The sequence below is a fragment of the Mesoplodon mirus genome (assembly GCF_964341445.2).
Source record: "Mesoplodon mirus genome assembly, chromosome: X".
NCBI classification, from domain to species: Eukaryota; Metazoa; Chordata; class Mammalia; order Artiodactyla; family Ziphiidae; genus Mesoplodon; species Mesoplodon mirus.
Window position 1 is genome coordinate 62,499,296 of NC_138981.1, and position 16,485 is coordinate 62,515,780.

Below are 16,485 nucleotides of genomic sequence, written 5' to 3' on the forward strand. Positions count from 1 at the left end.
TTACATTCCTACCAACAGTGTAGGAGGGTTCTTTTTTCTCCACACCCTCTTCAGCATTTATTTGTAGACCTTTTATTGATGGCCATTCTGACTGGTGTGAGGTGATACCTATGAGATATAGTGTTAATCCCATTCTCTTAAGGACGGTTCTTGGAATTGTGCTAGTCATAGATTCAGCACTGCTCAAGATGGAGCAGCTTATGTCATGGCTGCAATCTGGCCATCATGCAGTTAGCTTTTTCCTTCTGGTGGCAGTTATAGTATCTGTAAAACAACTCAGAAATGTGTATCAGATACTGAATCTGTGACTTTATTGTCCTAATCATTAACTGCTTGAGTCTGCTCTTTTGTGACTCACGGAGGGCTGGGAGATTTCAGCTTTTCTACAAACAAGAGGCAGGGAACATGGAAGGGGCCTTTGTACTTGGAAGGGGGGCCCACAGGGTTCCAAAGGCAGGTGTGGTTGCTTCAAGACTGATTGAAATTTGGGCCAGGTAGTCTCAATGGACCGCTGAGCTGTTGTAACTGCATATTCATAACCTTGTCAGCTTTTTCCTTTTCTCTTTTCTGTAAGGTTTTGGAGAGTTTGTCAGCAATAGTGACAAGTGTATTAGTATACATAGTAGCCCAATCAAGTTCATATCTTTTTATCAGTCATGCCAATTCACCTATTCCTTCTAGGAAAATATAATTTAATATTGGATCATTCTGATGGTTCAAGAAACTCTTTGGGTCAGTGCCAGAGTGGTATTTGACTATATTTTCAAATCTTTTGAAATAATCAAAAAAAAAGTCTCTTCTGGCTTTTGTTTGCATTGATGGATTTTTGCCCAATCTATTTCCTTTGGAAAGATCTTTGGAATAGCTTAATAAAAGTTGTGGGCAATTTCTCTACATTTCTGGCAATCTGCAGCCTTGTTTAAGAAAATCTTCCATAGGTGTCTTCTAATCTATCTCCTGGAGCCATTCTTTTGCTTTATTTTCAGAGACTAGTAATTGTACAAGCTGGTACAAGGTTGAATATCCAGGCTCGTAAGTTGTTACTGTAAGGTCAAATTATTTAGCAAAACCCAAATGATCCTGTAAAGGATCTGGGAAATCCTTAGTTAAGTTCTTAAGTTCTGTCTTAGTCCAAGGGGTATAGGTAAGATCAAGCTCCCCTCTACTTGTGGGTTTCTCCTTAAAGGGAGCAGCTGTTATTTTAGAGCTGTCTTTATCCTTTCCCTTAGACTCAATAAGTTCTTTCTTTGAAATTGAAGGTAGAAGAGCAGGAAGGTCAGGATAGGGAAGCACAAAAAGAAGAGGATATGAAGAAGCTGAAGGAGGAGGAAAGAGGGGGAGAATGAGCAATGGTTTCTGAGGTCTTTTCTAATTAAGCCACTGCTTCTAATAATTTTCAATTTGTCTCTTGCAATGAAGCCACTTTATCATTCTCTTGCTTTGAGGCTTCCAGGTACCAATTAAAATATGCCTTCCATTCTGGCTGTTTGATCTTATAGCTGGATATTTTTCTAATTGAGCCTGTAAGTAAACCAACTTAGTTTAAAATCAAAAGTGCCCCATTTTGGCCATCTCAGGCACAAATTATATTTGGTCAGACCTTACCATTTAGTTAAATACTTGCAAGTGTCAGTTCCATAGATGTTATACATAAACCCAGCTGGGTTTCCCATAAGTGGCTGTTGGTCTGGGAGCTTTTTGGCCTTTGAGGCACAATTCCCCTTTATTAATTTGGTAGCCTAATTCAGATATGAGATATGATCTGAACAACTTTCTGAGGATGGTGTGTTCGATTGGATGGGTGCTGCTTCTGAGTCTAGCTCCCCAAGGAATTACCCTTGGGTCAGTTCAACTCTTTCATGTGTCTTGGTCTAAAACTACCACAGGTGTTCTGATCACTAGGTGATCAGCCTCTGTCACATTTCCCAGAAGAGCAGTATTTACTTAATGGTTGTAGTGGGGCTCCCTTTGGGACCACTACATATCACAAGGATTAATCTTCAGACACTTCTGCTAGGTTCTTAGCCACCTGAGGATGCCTTGTGGCTGGAAGGAGCAAAAGTCCTTTGCGCCTTGGAGCTGAATAATTCAGTCTCTCATTTCACTAGCAAACGGTTTATTCAGGCCATATATCAACTTGTTTTTTCTAAAGTTAAGCCAAATTTAACAAAAAACCAGCCACCTATGGTTCCCTGGACCTCCTACCCAGATCCGCCTACGTCCCTGCCTAGGAAAATGCACCAACGCCCCTTAAGACTTCAAGTCTTAAGTAAAAACAGCTCAAATAAAATTTTTAGCATCGTCACTCAAACAATGAGATCCAACTATCAGGAGAACTCGAGGAGTCAAGATGGCAGAATAGGAGGATGTGGAATTCACCTTTCCTCACAAGTACATCAAGAATACAAACAATCTACGAATGGAACAGTTCTCACAGAGCACTTGCTGAACACTAGTAGAAGACCTTGGACACATAAAAGGACAAGAAAAATCCCCACACAACTGGGTAGGATGAAAGAAAGAAAAAAGAAAAAAGAAATGAGAAGGGACCAGCACTGCTGGCAGGGAGCTAAAGGTGAGGAGAGGTTCCCACATGCTGAAAGCCCCGTCAAGGTGGGAAGATCAATTGGGGCAGAAAGGGACCTTTGGGGGATCAGAGTGGAATGCAACAACCAGTCTGTGGAAGGCAGGACAAAGTAAGAACTGCATGCATGATCCATGCCGCAGCCCTGCACACCTGAGTTGTGTGTCTCCTGGTGTGGAGAGGGGCTGGGTGCTGGAAAGTGGGATTTGGAGAGTGGATCCAGGGAGGGAACAGCTGTTGGCTGTGAAGAGACAGCCTGAAGGGACAGGATTAAAGAGCGCCACAACCGGGAAAGTTTGTGGAAGAAACCCAGGACACTATAGAAGCAAGGCGTCATTGTTGAGTGGTGTGCAAGGGGTGGTGCCGCCATTGCAACCCCCTTCCCCACCCATTGGCTCCTGCCTCCACAGGCACTGGGAGGGGCACCCATCTGAGCAGGCTCACCAACCCTTCAAGCCAAAGCTTCCTCCACCCACGCAGGCTCTGGGGTCCTGAGCACCACCACTGCCAAAGCCTCCTTTGGATGCACAGGCCCCAGCGGGCCCACACGTGCCACCCATGCCAAAGCCTCCTTGGGAATCAGTCCTGGGCGCCCCAGCCTGAGACAGGAATCCACCAATGCTGGTGGGTACTGAGTGCTAAAGCATGGGGTTAGGAGAGCAGATTTGAGGAGAGGACTGCTCTTAGCTGTGTGGAGACAACCTAACGGGATGGGAGTGAGGGGCTCCAGCAGCTGGGAATGCTCCTAGAGGAAGGGTGGTCTGCCTTGGAAAGGAGGCACCATTTTTCTGTGGTGTGCAAGGGGCGGAGCCACAGTCACAGACTCTCTTCCAACATGCCAGCCCCTGCCTCCACGGGCACTGGGAGGGACTGCTGCCAAAGCAAGCACACTCCAGTCTATTGCAACTTCCTGCTGGTCTCTGCCGCTGCAGGCACTTCGCACACGCCCCAGTTGTGACTGCCTTATCCCTCCCCAGCCTGAGTAAGTGTGCCCCAATCAGCCGCTGCTTTTGTCCCCTCTTGCCTGGGTGGGAGTCAGAGGCCTGAGGGTGCCCTACACACAGAGGTGGGGCCAAAACCAAAGCTGAGCCCCAGGGGATGTGCAACAAAGCAAGAGGAATGGAAATCTCCCCATGCAGCTGCACAAGCCATGGATTAAATCTCTGCAATCAGCTTGGTAAACCCTGCATGTGTGGACTATCTGAATGAACAAGGAGTGCTCCCACAACTGAGACCAGTCTAGCTTTAGCAGCTGTGGACTTTGGGGGCAAGTACATGTGGGAGTTGGCCCCAGGAAAACATTGTTGTTACTATTAAATTTTTTGTTACATTTTGTTCTGTTGCTGTTTTTTTTAATTTATTTTTTCTTTTCAAAAAAATTGTAATGTATTTTTTATTTTTCCATTTTTACTTTACTGTTGTTTTTTTATTGTTTTTCTTTTTGTTCTTTTGTTTGGAACTTTCTTTGATCGTTTTTGTGTGTTTTATGTTTTCTTTGCTTTTTTTTCAGTTTGCTTCCTGTATTTTTGTTTTTAGTAGTCTTGTTTTTACTGTTTGTTTTCATTTTGGGGTTCTTTTGTTTGTTTCATTGTTCTCTTGTTTTTTGTTTTCTTTGTATTTTTATTTTTTTCTCTGTTTTTGTTTTTGTTTTTTTGGTTTTGCTTTTATTGTTTGTCCTGGGTTTTGTTTGTTTTCTTTTATTTTTTTATGTTGTTGTTGATGTTTCTGTTTCGCTATTTGTCTTGGGTATTGTTTGTCTCTATTCTTTTTTTAAATTTTTTTTAAAAATTATTTATTTATTTATTTATTTTGGTTTCACCGGGACTTAGTTGCAGCAGGCGGGCTCCTTAGTTGTGGCTCATGGGCTCCTTAGTTGCAGCTCACCTGCTCCTTAGCTGCGGCAGGTAGGCTCCTTAGTTGCAGCTAACGGACTCCTTTAGTTGCAGCTTGCCAGCTCCTTAGTTGTGGCATGTGAACTCTTAGTTGCAGCATGCATATGGGGTCTAGTGCGCTGACCAGGGATCGAACTGGGGCCCCCCATGTTGGGAGCTTGGAGTCTTAACCACTGTGCCACCAGGGAAGTCCCCTGTCTATTTGCTTTTCCTTCTTTTACCTTCTTTTTTGGCCATGCCTCACAGCTTTCAGGGTCTTGGATCCCAGGCCAGGGGTCAGGTCCGAGCATCTGGGTTGGGCGTGCTGAGCCCAGGATGCTGGAACAGCAGAGAATTCCCAGCCCCAGGGACTATTAATCAGCGTGATCTCTCCTGGAGGTCTCCATCTCAACACCAAGACCCTGCCCAACCCAACTGCCTACAGGCTCCAGGCTCCAGTGCTGGACGTCTCACGCCAAACAACCAGCAAGACAGTAACACAGCCCCACCCATCAGCACACAGGCTGCCTAAAGTCGTACTAAGCTCACAGACAACCCAAAACACACCCCCTGACATGGCACTGCCCATCAGGGGGGCAAGACTCAGCTCCACCCACCAGAGGACAGGCACCAGTCCCTCCCACCAGGAAGCTTACACAAGACCCTGGACTAACTTCACTCACCACAGGGCAGACACTAGAAGCAAGAGGAGCTATGACCCTGCAGCTTGCAGAAAGGAGACCACGAACACAGTAAGTTAGACAAAATGAGATGACAAATATGTTGCAGATGGAGTAAGTTAAAAGCCCACAAGACCAAATAAATGAAGAGGAAATAGGAAATCTACCTGAAAAAGAATTCAGAGTAATGATGATGATCAAAGATCTTGGAAATAGAATGGAGGCACAGAATGAGAAGATACAAGAAATGTTTAATGAGGAGCTAGAAGAACTAAAGAACAAACAGTGATGAACAACACAATACCAGAAATGAAAATACACTAGAAGGAATCAATAGCAGAATAACTGAGACAGAAACACAGATAAGTGAGCTGGAAGACAGAATGGTGGAAATAACTGCCAAGGAGCAGAGTAAAGAAAAAAGAATGAAAAGAAATTAGGACAGTCTCACAGAACTCTGGGACAATATTAAATGCAACAACATTCGAATTATATGGGTCCCAGAAAAAGAACAGAAAGAGAAAGTGTCTGAGAAAATATTTGAAGAGATTATGGTTGAAAACTTCCTTAACATAGGAAAGGAAATAATAGTCACCCAAGTACAGAAAGTGCAAAGAGTCCCATACAGGATAAACCCAAGGAGAAACATGCCACAACACATATTAATCAAAATAACAAAAATTAAATACAAAGAAAAAATATTAAAAGCAGCAAGGGAAACAGCAACAAATAACATACAAGGGAATCCCCACAAGGTTATCATGTGATTTTTCAGCAGAAACTCTGCAGGGCAAAAGGGAGTGGCATGATATATTTAAAGTGATGAAAGGGAAAAACCTACAACCAAGATTACTCTACCCAGCAAGGATCCCATTCAGATTTGACAGAGAAATCAGAAGCTTCACAGACAAGCAAAACTAAGGGAATTCAGCAGCACCAAACCAGCTTTACAACAAATGCTAAAGGAACCTCTCTAGGCAGAAAACACAAAACAAGAAAAAGACCTGCAAAAACAAATCCAAAACAATTAACAAAATGGCAATAGCAACATACATATTGGTAATTACCTTAAATGTAAATGGATTAAATGCTCCAACCAAAAGATACAGACTGGCTGAATGGATACAAAAACAAGACCCCTATATATACTGTATACAAGAGACCCAATTCAGACCTAGGGACACATACAGACTGAAAGTGAGGGGATGGAAAAGATATTCCATGTGAATGGAAATCAAAAGAAAGCTGGAGTAGCAATTCTCACATCAGACAAAATAGACTTTAAAATAAAGACTACTAGAAGAGACAAAGAAGGACACTACATAATGATCAGGGATCAATCCAAAAAGAAGTTATAACAATTGTAAATATTTATGCATCCAACATAGGAGCACCTCAATACATAAGGCAAATGCTAACAGCCATAAAATGGGAAATTGACAGTAACACAAAAATAGTGGGGGACTTTAACACTCCACTTACACCAATGGATAGATCACCCAGACAGAAAATTAATAAGGAAACACAAGCCTTAAATGACACATTAGACCAGATAGACTTAATTGATATTTATAGGACATTCCATCCAAAAGTAGCAGAATGCAGTTTCTTCTCAGGTGCACATGGAACATTCTCCAGGATAGACCACACCTTCAATCACAAATCAAGCCTTGGTAAATTTAAGAAAATTCAAATCGTATCAAGCTTCTTTTCCAACCACAAAGCTATGAGATTAGAAATCAATTACAGGAAAAAAAACTGTAAAATAACACAAACACATGGAGGCTAAACAATATGCTATTAAATAACCAATGGATTACTGAAGAAATCAAACAGGAAATCAAAAAATACCTGTAAAAAATGACAACAAAAACACGATGACCCAAAGCCTATGGGATTCAGCAAAAGTAGTTCTAAGAGGGAAGTTTATAGCAATACAATCTTATGTCAAGAAAGAAGAAAAATCTCAAATAAACAACCTAACTTTACACCTAAAGCACCTAGAGAAAGAAGAACAAATAAAGCCCAAAGTTAGTAGAAGGAAAGAAATCATAAAGATCAAAGCAGAAATAAATGAAATAGAGATGAAGAAAACAATTCAAAAGATCAATGACACTATAAGTTGGTTCTCTGAGAAGATAAATAAAATTGATAAACCTTTAGCCAGACTCAACAAGAAAAAAAGGGAGAGGACTCAAATCAATAAAATTAGAACAGAAAAAGAAGTTACAACTGACACCACAGAAATACAAAGGATCATAAGAGACTCTTACAGGCAACTATATGCCAATAAAATAGACAACCTGGAAGAAATGGACAAATTCTTAGAAAAGTACAACCTTCCAATACTGAACCAGGAAGAAATAGAAAATATGAACAGACCAATCACATGTAATGAAATTGAAATTGAAACTGTGATTTAAAATATTCCAACAAGGGGCTTCCCTGGTGGTGCAGTGGTTGAGAGTCCACCTGCCGATTCAGGGGACACAGGTTCGTGACCCGGTCCAGGAAGATCCCACATGCTGCGGAGCAGCTGGGCCTGTGAGCCATGGCTGCTGAGCCTGTGTGTCTGGAGCCTGTGCTCCACAACGGGAGAGGCCACAACAATGAGACGCCCGTGTACAGCAAAAAAAAAAAAAAAAAAAAAAAAAAAAAAAAAAAAAAAATTCCAACAAAGAAAAGTCCAGGACCAGATGGCTTCACAGGCCAATTCTAGCAAAGAAAAGCTAACAGCCATCCTCCTCAAACTCTTCCTGAAAATTGCAGAAAAGGAAGACCCCAAGCTCATTCTACGAGGCCACATTTACCCTGATACCAAACCAGACAAAAATATCACAGAAAAAGAAAATTACTGGCCAATATCACTGATGAGCATAGACACAAAAATACTCAACAAAATACTAACAAGTCTAATCCAACAACACATTAAAAGCATCATACACCATGATCAAGTGGGATTTATTCCAGGGATCCAAAGATTCTTCAATATACACTAATCAATCAGTGTGATACACCACATCAACAAATTGAAGAATAAAAACCTTATGATCATTGAAATAGATGCAGAAAAAGCTTTTGACAAAATTCAGCACCCATTTATGATAAAATCTCTCCAGAAAGTGGGCAGAGGGAACCTACCTCAATAAAATAAAGCCATATACAACAAACCCTCAGCAAGTATCATTTTCAATGGTGAAAAACTGAAAGCATTTCCTCTAAGATCAGGAACTAAACAAGGATGTCCACTCTCGCCACTGTTATTCAGCATAGTTTTGGAAGTCCTAGCTACGGCAATCAGAGAAGAAAAAGAAATAAAAGGAATCCAAATAGGAAAAGAAGAAGGAAAACTGTCTCTGGTAACAGATGACATTATACTATTCATAGAAAGTCCTAAAGACGCCACCAGAAAACTACTAGAGCTAATCAATGAACTTGGTAAAGTTGCAGGATACAAAATGAATACACAGAATTCTCTTGCATTCCTATACACTAACAACGAAAGATCAGAAAGAGAAATTAAGGAAACAATCCCATTTACCATCACATCAAAAAGAGTAAAATACCTAGTAATAAACCTTCTTAAGGAGGCAAAAGACCTGTACAGAGAAAACTATAAGATACTGATGAAAAAAATCAAAGATGACACAAACAGATGCAGAGATATCCCATGTTCTTGGATTGGAAGAATCAATATTGTGAAAATGACTATACTACCCAAAGCAATCTACAGATTCAATGCAATCCCCATCAAATTACCAGTGGCATTTTTCACAGAATTAAAACAAAAAAATTTACAATTTGTATGGAAACACAAAAGACCCTGAATAGCCAAAGTAATCGGGAAAGCAAAATGGAGCTGGAGGAATCAGGCTCCCTAACTTCAGATTATGCTACAAAGCCACAGTAATCAAGACAGTATGGTACTGTCACAAAAACAGAAATACATATCAGTGGAACAAGATAGAAAGCCCAGAGATAAACTCATGCACCTCTGGTCACCTAATCTATGACAAAGGAGGCCAGAATATACAATGGAGAAAAGACTGTCTCTTCAATAAGTGGTGCTGGGAAAATTGGACAGCTACATGTTGAAGAATAAAATTAGAACACTCCCTAACACCATAACCAAGAATAAACTCAAAATTGACTAAAGACCTAAATGTAAGACTGGACACTATCTTAGAGGAAAACATAGGCAGAACACTCTTTACTATAAATCACAGCCAGATCTTTTTTCACCCACCTCCTACAGTAATGAAAATAAAAACAAAAATAAACAAGTGAGACCTAACTAAACTTAAAAGCTTTTACACAACAAAGGAAACCATAAACAAGATGAAAAGATAACCCTCAGAATGAGAGAAAGTATTTGCAAACAAAGAAACTGACAGGGGATTAATCTCCAAAATATATGAACAGCTCATGCTGCTCAATATCAAGAAAACAAACAACCCAATCAAAAATTGGGCAGAAGATCTAAATAGACATTTCTCCAAAGAAGACATACAGGTCGCCAAAAGACACATGAGAAGATACTCAACATCACTAATTATTAGAGAAATGCAAATCAAAACTACAATGAGTTATCACCTCACACCTGTCCGAATGGCCATCATCAAAAGATCTACAAACAATAAATGCTGGAGAAGGTGTGGAGAAAATGGAACCCTCTTATACTGTTAGTGGGAATATAAGTTGGTATAGCCACTATGGAGAACCATATGGAGATTCCTAAAAACTAAAAATAGAAATACCATATGACCCAGCAATCCCACTCCTCAGCATATACCCAGAGAAAACCATAATTCCAAAAGATACATGTACCCAGTGTTCATTGCAGCACTGTTTAACAATAGCCAGGGCATAAAAGCAACCTAAATGTCCAACAGAGGAATGGATTAAGAAGATGTGGTACATATATACAAGGGAATATTACTCAACCATAAAAAGATATGAAATTGTGCCATTTGCAGAGACGTGGATGGACTTAGAGACTGTCACACAGAGTGAAGTAAGTGAGAAAGAGAAAAACAAATATCGTATAATATCCCTTATATGTGGAATCTAGAAAAATGATACAGATGAACTTACTTGCAAAGCAGAAATAGAGACACAGACATAGAGAACAAATGTATGGATACCAACAGGGAACAGGGATGGGATTAATTGGGAGATTGAGATTGACATATATACACTACTATGTATAAAATAGATAATTAATGAGAAAGTACTGTATAGCACAGGGAACTCTACTCGGTGCTCTGTGGTGATCTAAATGGGGAGGAAATCCAAAAAAAGAGGAGATATATGTATACTTATAGCTGATTCACTTTGCTGTACAGCAGAAAGTAACACAACATTGTAAAGCAACTATACTCCAAAAAAGAAAAAAGAAAACAAATATCAGGAGAACTTACCAGAGCACCTGAGAGATACTGAGAAGCCAGTGAATCTCAAAGGGCCCATGTTGGTACCAAGGGCCAGTTCGGGGTGTCCTGCAGGTGTCCTCTAGTGGGTGTTTCTGATATCCTGCCAGCTATGCCATGCAAATGTCAATGAAAAATTAATTAATAGTCAGTCAATCTATGAAAGAAATGAAAAATTTTATTGAAGCCACCCTGAGGAGTGTAACATAGGAGATAAGTCTTTCAGAGAGCTCTGAGAACTGTTCCGCCTGTTAAAAGTTAAAAGCCCAGTTATATACGTTTTTGAGACAGAGGGTTATACATCATACGATGTACTGACAGTTTACACAATCCAGATCTGCATGTACAAAATAGTGGGTCATCAAGACCCCTTATAGGGTTAGGAAGAAATATTATCTCCTAAAGAGTCATCTTGCTGACATTAGGAGAGTATTGCTCTATGTGGTTGAGCAGGTATTTCTGTCTTTGGGGAGGTCTGGTCAATGCATAATGCAGATACACGATGTACACCAGAGGGAAGGGAAGAGGTCAAAGGGCAGAGAAAAATTTCATGTTTAAATTTTCCTTGATTTGCTTTAAAATATGAATTTTAATTTCATCAAAACTAACTAAACTAAACAGGCAAACAACACCAGGTCAGCAATTATCTAGGGCATTCCCTCCACAGGCTTTTCACCCTTCTCCTCTGGGTCCAAAGCACAAGACACTGCACTGCCTTAGTCTGCTGCTGTGAATCTGAGGTTTAAAATGGCCATTCTGTGTTCATCTGAACAGAACCTATGGTGAGGCATTTGCTGTCCCACCCAATTTTTCACCCCCCCCCCACCACATTCTGTCACTTGGAGGCAGAGGGATTTAGAAGTCCCTTTGTTCCATAGAGGCCTCCTGAGACTCAGCCATTTCCAGCCCAAGGGCTTCTTCCTCTCCCTCAAGCAAAAGTAAATCAAGAGACCCTGGGGTAGTTATGAATTCTGATACAAATTCAGGATAGCTGGGGGGCAGAAGGGATGGAACCAAGGAAACTTCAAAAACTTCAGCAGTGTTGTCCAGGGGTGAAATGTAACCCTGCTACTACTAATTAAACATTAATTGAGCTTATTAAGTGCTTTGTTTTAATCCTCACAAAAACGAGATGTCATAGATAGGTACTCATATTATTACTCCTGTTTTTCACACGAGGAGAGAGAGGTTCAAGGCAATTACTTGCTCATGAGCACACAGCTGGAGCACAGATATGCCTTATTACACTTGTTAGGGGCAGGGGATATGGGTGCCAATGCTTTTCAAAAACTTGTGCCTCCTGGCTAACTGATGCCTCCAGAGCTCCATCCTATCTGCTCAAATCGTTCCTTGGCCTGGGAAAATATGGCTTCTGTCTCCAAGAGATCAGATGCATTAGAAAAAGCACTGGACTGGAAGTCCAGAAAATGAGTTGCCAGGTAGAAAGTGTCTCTTGTTAGAGCAATGACCCTAATCACCCATGTCACTTCCCCTAGAACCCTAATGAACCCAACCCCATATAGAGCAAGAGTCAAAGCTCACAGAGTGATTGACTATCCACTTGAGAAAATACATTTCAGAAAATTTTTACCAAACATTCAGAAGTCTTGCACCAGAGACCCCCTTTTTGCCACAATATTTAGGTCAAGGAGAGTGTGATGCATTAGGTAGGCCTTGCTGGTGAGAGGTGCTGCTCTCCTGGAACTTCCTGAAAAACAAAGGTATTGAGGGTCCTTGGCTTTCAAATACTCTTTCCTGGGAAAACTGGGAATAATGTCATTGCCTACTCTCAACTTTTTGATTATTAACCCTCCCCTCCTAGAAAAAAGCAATTCCTCTCCACTTTTATCAAACTCTAGCACACCTGATATTTATCATCTGTGAATATGCATATCAGCTTGGGGTCCAGCTTCCTGCCCAGTATTCCTGCTCATTTGTCAGGATTACAAACCTTCAGACTCTGAACCTTTAACTTATGAATGTCAAAGCTCCAAGGCTCCTTATGCACTGCTCAGTCCAACCTCATTATTGCCAAGAGGAAGACCCCATCTCTAGGAGATATGATGCAGTTTGTCCATAGTATGCAGAGCTGTGGTGTACTGGAATGACTCTTAAGGACTCAGGAAATCAGATTGTGTGCATTTATTCCCAACTCCACCTTTAGTGGCGTAAGTCTGTATCTTGAAGTTGGTCATGGTTAGAGTATACACACCGTGGAAATCAGCAATATACATGCCAGAAATTTTTCATAGTGCTGGTTGTTAAGTCAGCACACCACTGGGGCTGGCTGATATGTTGCCTGGGTGCTCTCTTTTTCTTTGTAGATCCTTCTCAAATGGATAGCTTAAGCCCACATCTCCTCTCCAAAACCCCACCCTCAAGTTCTTAAAAATCACCAGGCCTGCAGCTTGCCACACACAACAGGAGGGGGGTGAGGAACAGTTGAATCTCCAGGATCAAGTAAAGTGAACTTTCCCAAAGGCGATTTTATTAGACATATTACAAGCTGCACTCTGTGTGAGGCCCTGGCATAGTCCCGGCAAACTCCAGGATCATCACAGGCCTCTAGCAAAGTGAAATAAAGAGGTGGGAAACAAAAATCAAACCAGTCATTCATTAGAAAAATAAAGGTGCCCAAGTGATAAGACAAAAAGCAGAATGGCAAATAGAAAAGTGGATGAGGTTTGATAAAGATTAAAACTTTGTGAATTCTTATTTATTTATTTATTAGTGATTCACAAATTTTAAAGGCTATATTCCATTTATAGTTATTATTAAATATTTGCTATATTCCCCATGTTTTACAATATATCCGTGTAGCTTATTTTATATCTAATTTAAAACTTTATGAATTTTTCAATAGTACATGCACCATAGAGTTTCAGAGCTTTTAAATGAGCCAGCTGCGGGGAGGAGATGGGGCTATGTCACCTTCTTTGAAAATACATATTATAATGTCTGCATTCAAACGCTATGAAACCTTACCAACACACACACATAGAAAGAAAATGACAGCTATACAGACTCTAGAATCTCATTAAGTAGGCCAATTTTCCAGACAAAGTGCTCACTGCCACTCTGTGGGCTGGCCTTCAATGGCCTGCAAAGTGGTAAGTGAAAACAGCCTTCCTTGGGAAAGAGAAAGTTGCAGGCACACTCTTGGGGTCCCTTAAAATGACCTCTGTGTTCTCAAGGTCATGAAATTGATGCTTTTAGCTATAACTTAGTAGTAGAGGTGTGGGCAGTGTGGCACAGCCCCTTCTCACCCTCACCAGGCCCCCCACCCTTCTCAACCTCGAGGTTTAATACCATTGCATTCAGTGAGGTTAGAGTGGCCAGAATAGAAATGAAACCTAGAAATGTAAAGGGTACTTCATTTCTATGGCAAAAAGTGTGAGATGAGAGACAAAAGGGGAAGGGGGAGACTGTGAGGAGAGGAGGTTGCCTGATAAGGTTGAGACTTGAAGAGGTTGGTAGAAAGTTATATATTCAATAGATGTCTGTGTATAGTTACGGGTAGGGCTGGTGGGAAGGGAAGGGTAGTCAAACTGAGAATGTTTTTTCTTCCCTGCTTTCTCATTTACTTTCTGCCTTTTCAGCTTGCTTCTCTCCCCTCCCACTCCCCGCTTACTCCTTGAGCCCTGGGCCAGTAGGGGAATCTCCATTAAGGATTCCTGATACATTCATGGAGCAGGGGAGGAAAAGCTGAAAGACTCATTCAGGAGGTTTTTTCCACTGTTTTATTTGCTCCAAAAAAGAACACCCTCTGGAAGAGGATGGAAGGCAGTCCTGGGAATCTGATCTTGCCCCTTCTTACGGACTCCAAGAAGGAGCAAATCTTTCAGAGTACTTGGGAAGAAATTTGGATGTAGAGGAAGACAAGTCAGTTTTGCGGTGGCTATTCAGCAGCCTGAAGCCTTTCTTGGCACAGACTGGGATATCTGGGAATGGCTCCCGCCTGTGTCCTCACCCACACCACCATGCTTCAGTCCATCTCTTCCCAGCTGTGAGCTTTTCATTCTGGCTGATGCTGAAAGAGGACACTAGATAAAACTGAAAGTGAGAGCATAAGACCAATAAATACAGTTCTTCTTAAACATTGGAAAGAGAAGGGGGAAAAGGGATAAAACAGTACCACTCTTTGCCCGTACCCCCTCACCCCAGGAATCCCCCAATCATGGAGGCATTCATTTATACACATACACACCCAAACAGCATTTACAATAGGCACAAATACACAGAGACAGAAGTAAATAGATAGAGGATAGAAGCCAACTGGGGCCTTCTCCAAAGTTGTTTTTCTGTACCCAGAAAACAAGAAAGTGAAGGAGCAACATGCTTGAAGAGGAGAGATTCTATCATCTGGAATGTCTCCTTTGCCTCTGCCCAAGAAGATGACTTCTTCCCCACTACTTCCTTTCCATTACCCTTCCCCCTTCCACCTCCTACTCTATTACTCTCTCCTCCTCCTTCTACCCCAGCACTGGTCTCCAAGGACTTTGCCACAGCCTCCTCCCTCACACAGGAGGTGGCTCTGCAGCATGACCCAAATAGCCTGTGTCCCAACCATCTTTGGATTCCAGAACTTATACCAGGCAACCCCTCAACACATTCTGATTTGGTGGAGCCACCAGAAAAATGATTTCTTTTCTTTATTTTTTTTTTTAGTTTCTGCTTTATAACAAAGTGAATCAGTCATACATATACATCTGTTCCCACATCCCTTCCCTCCTGCGTCTCCCTCCCTCCCACCCTCCCCATCCCACCCCTCCAGGCGGTCACAAAGCACCGAGCCGATCTCCCTGTGCTATGCGGCTGCTTCCCACTATCTATCTACCTTACGTTTGGTACTGTATATATATGATTTCTTGATACCACAAGCTCACCCAGGAACTCTGCATAAAAGGCTGTACAGGTGGATGTAGAAGTAGCTATTGAAGAAATGGATGACTGTCCTCTGGATTTCTGCATTTTGAAATCTGTAGGTGATGGGAATGATGACTGAATGGAAGGTAGTTTTCAGGGCCATAGAAGTGTTGGGAAGCCAGGGATATGAGGCATCTCTGATGAGCAGGACATGTCCATCCAGTAAACAGGCCCAGTACCAGGGAGACAGTGGTGATGCACTTGAAGTTTCAGATGAAGCCACTCTGGCTTGGGCTGTCCTGAACCTGACCTAGATCCTGACACTGACACAGGACCTCCTAGGCTTGGTGATGGAAAGAGTAGGAGATCTAAATATAGATTTGAAGCATGAGAATGAAGACAGTCAAGAAGTACACAACCAAGTATTGTCTTTTCTCAAACAAATGGACACACTGCAGGAATCAGGGTGGTCTAGACAATTCCATCCCATTACTGGAAACAAACCAAGAGCCACTCAGATAACTGTACCCTGCTTAATATTCCTAAGGTATGGGACATGGTGCAAATCACTTGGTAGGTAAAAGCATTGTGCAGAGGTATGTAGAGGTCAACAGTGATGGCCAAGATCCCACTAAACAAGGAGGAGAAAGTTATCTGTTAGAAACATACTTGACATAACCAGCACTGATAGCTGGTTTTTCAATATGGATGTAATCACTTGAGCACTTAATGATCATCAGCCCAATGCATCCCAGGAGGTCAGCAATGGCAAGATTCCCTCTAAGGAAAAAAGTGGGAGAGTATAGGGTAGGGAAAAGGCACACTGCATTCAGTACCAGGGCATTTTCAACCTTGTACCAAAGTGCAGAGTTCCACATATCACCTGGTCATTTTCACAAATTAGCTCTAGACCACTGCAGGGTAAGAAAGGACCTATGAGAGAATCATGGTGTGGTTGTATAACTGCTGTGTGTTGTTCAAGAACAGTGAAGGAGGCAATAGCCGGCCTTTCCCAGGGGAAGGTGATAAGTTTTTTACATTAGTGGGGAGAAGGG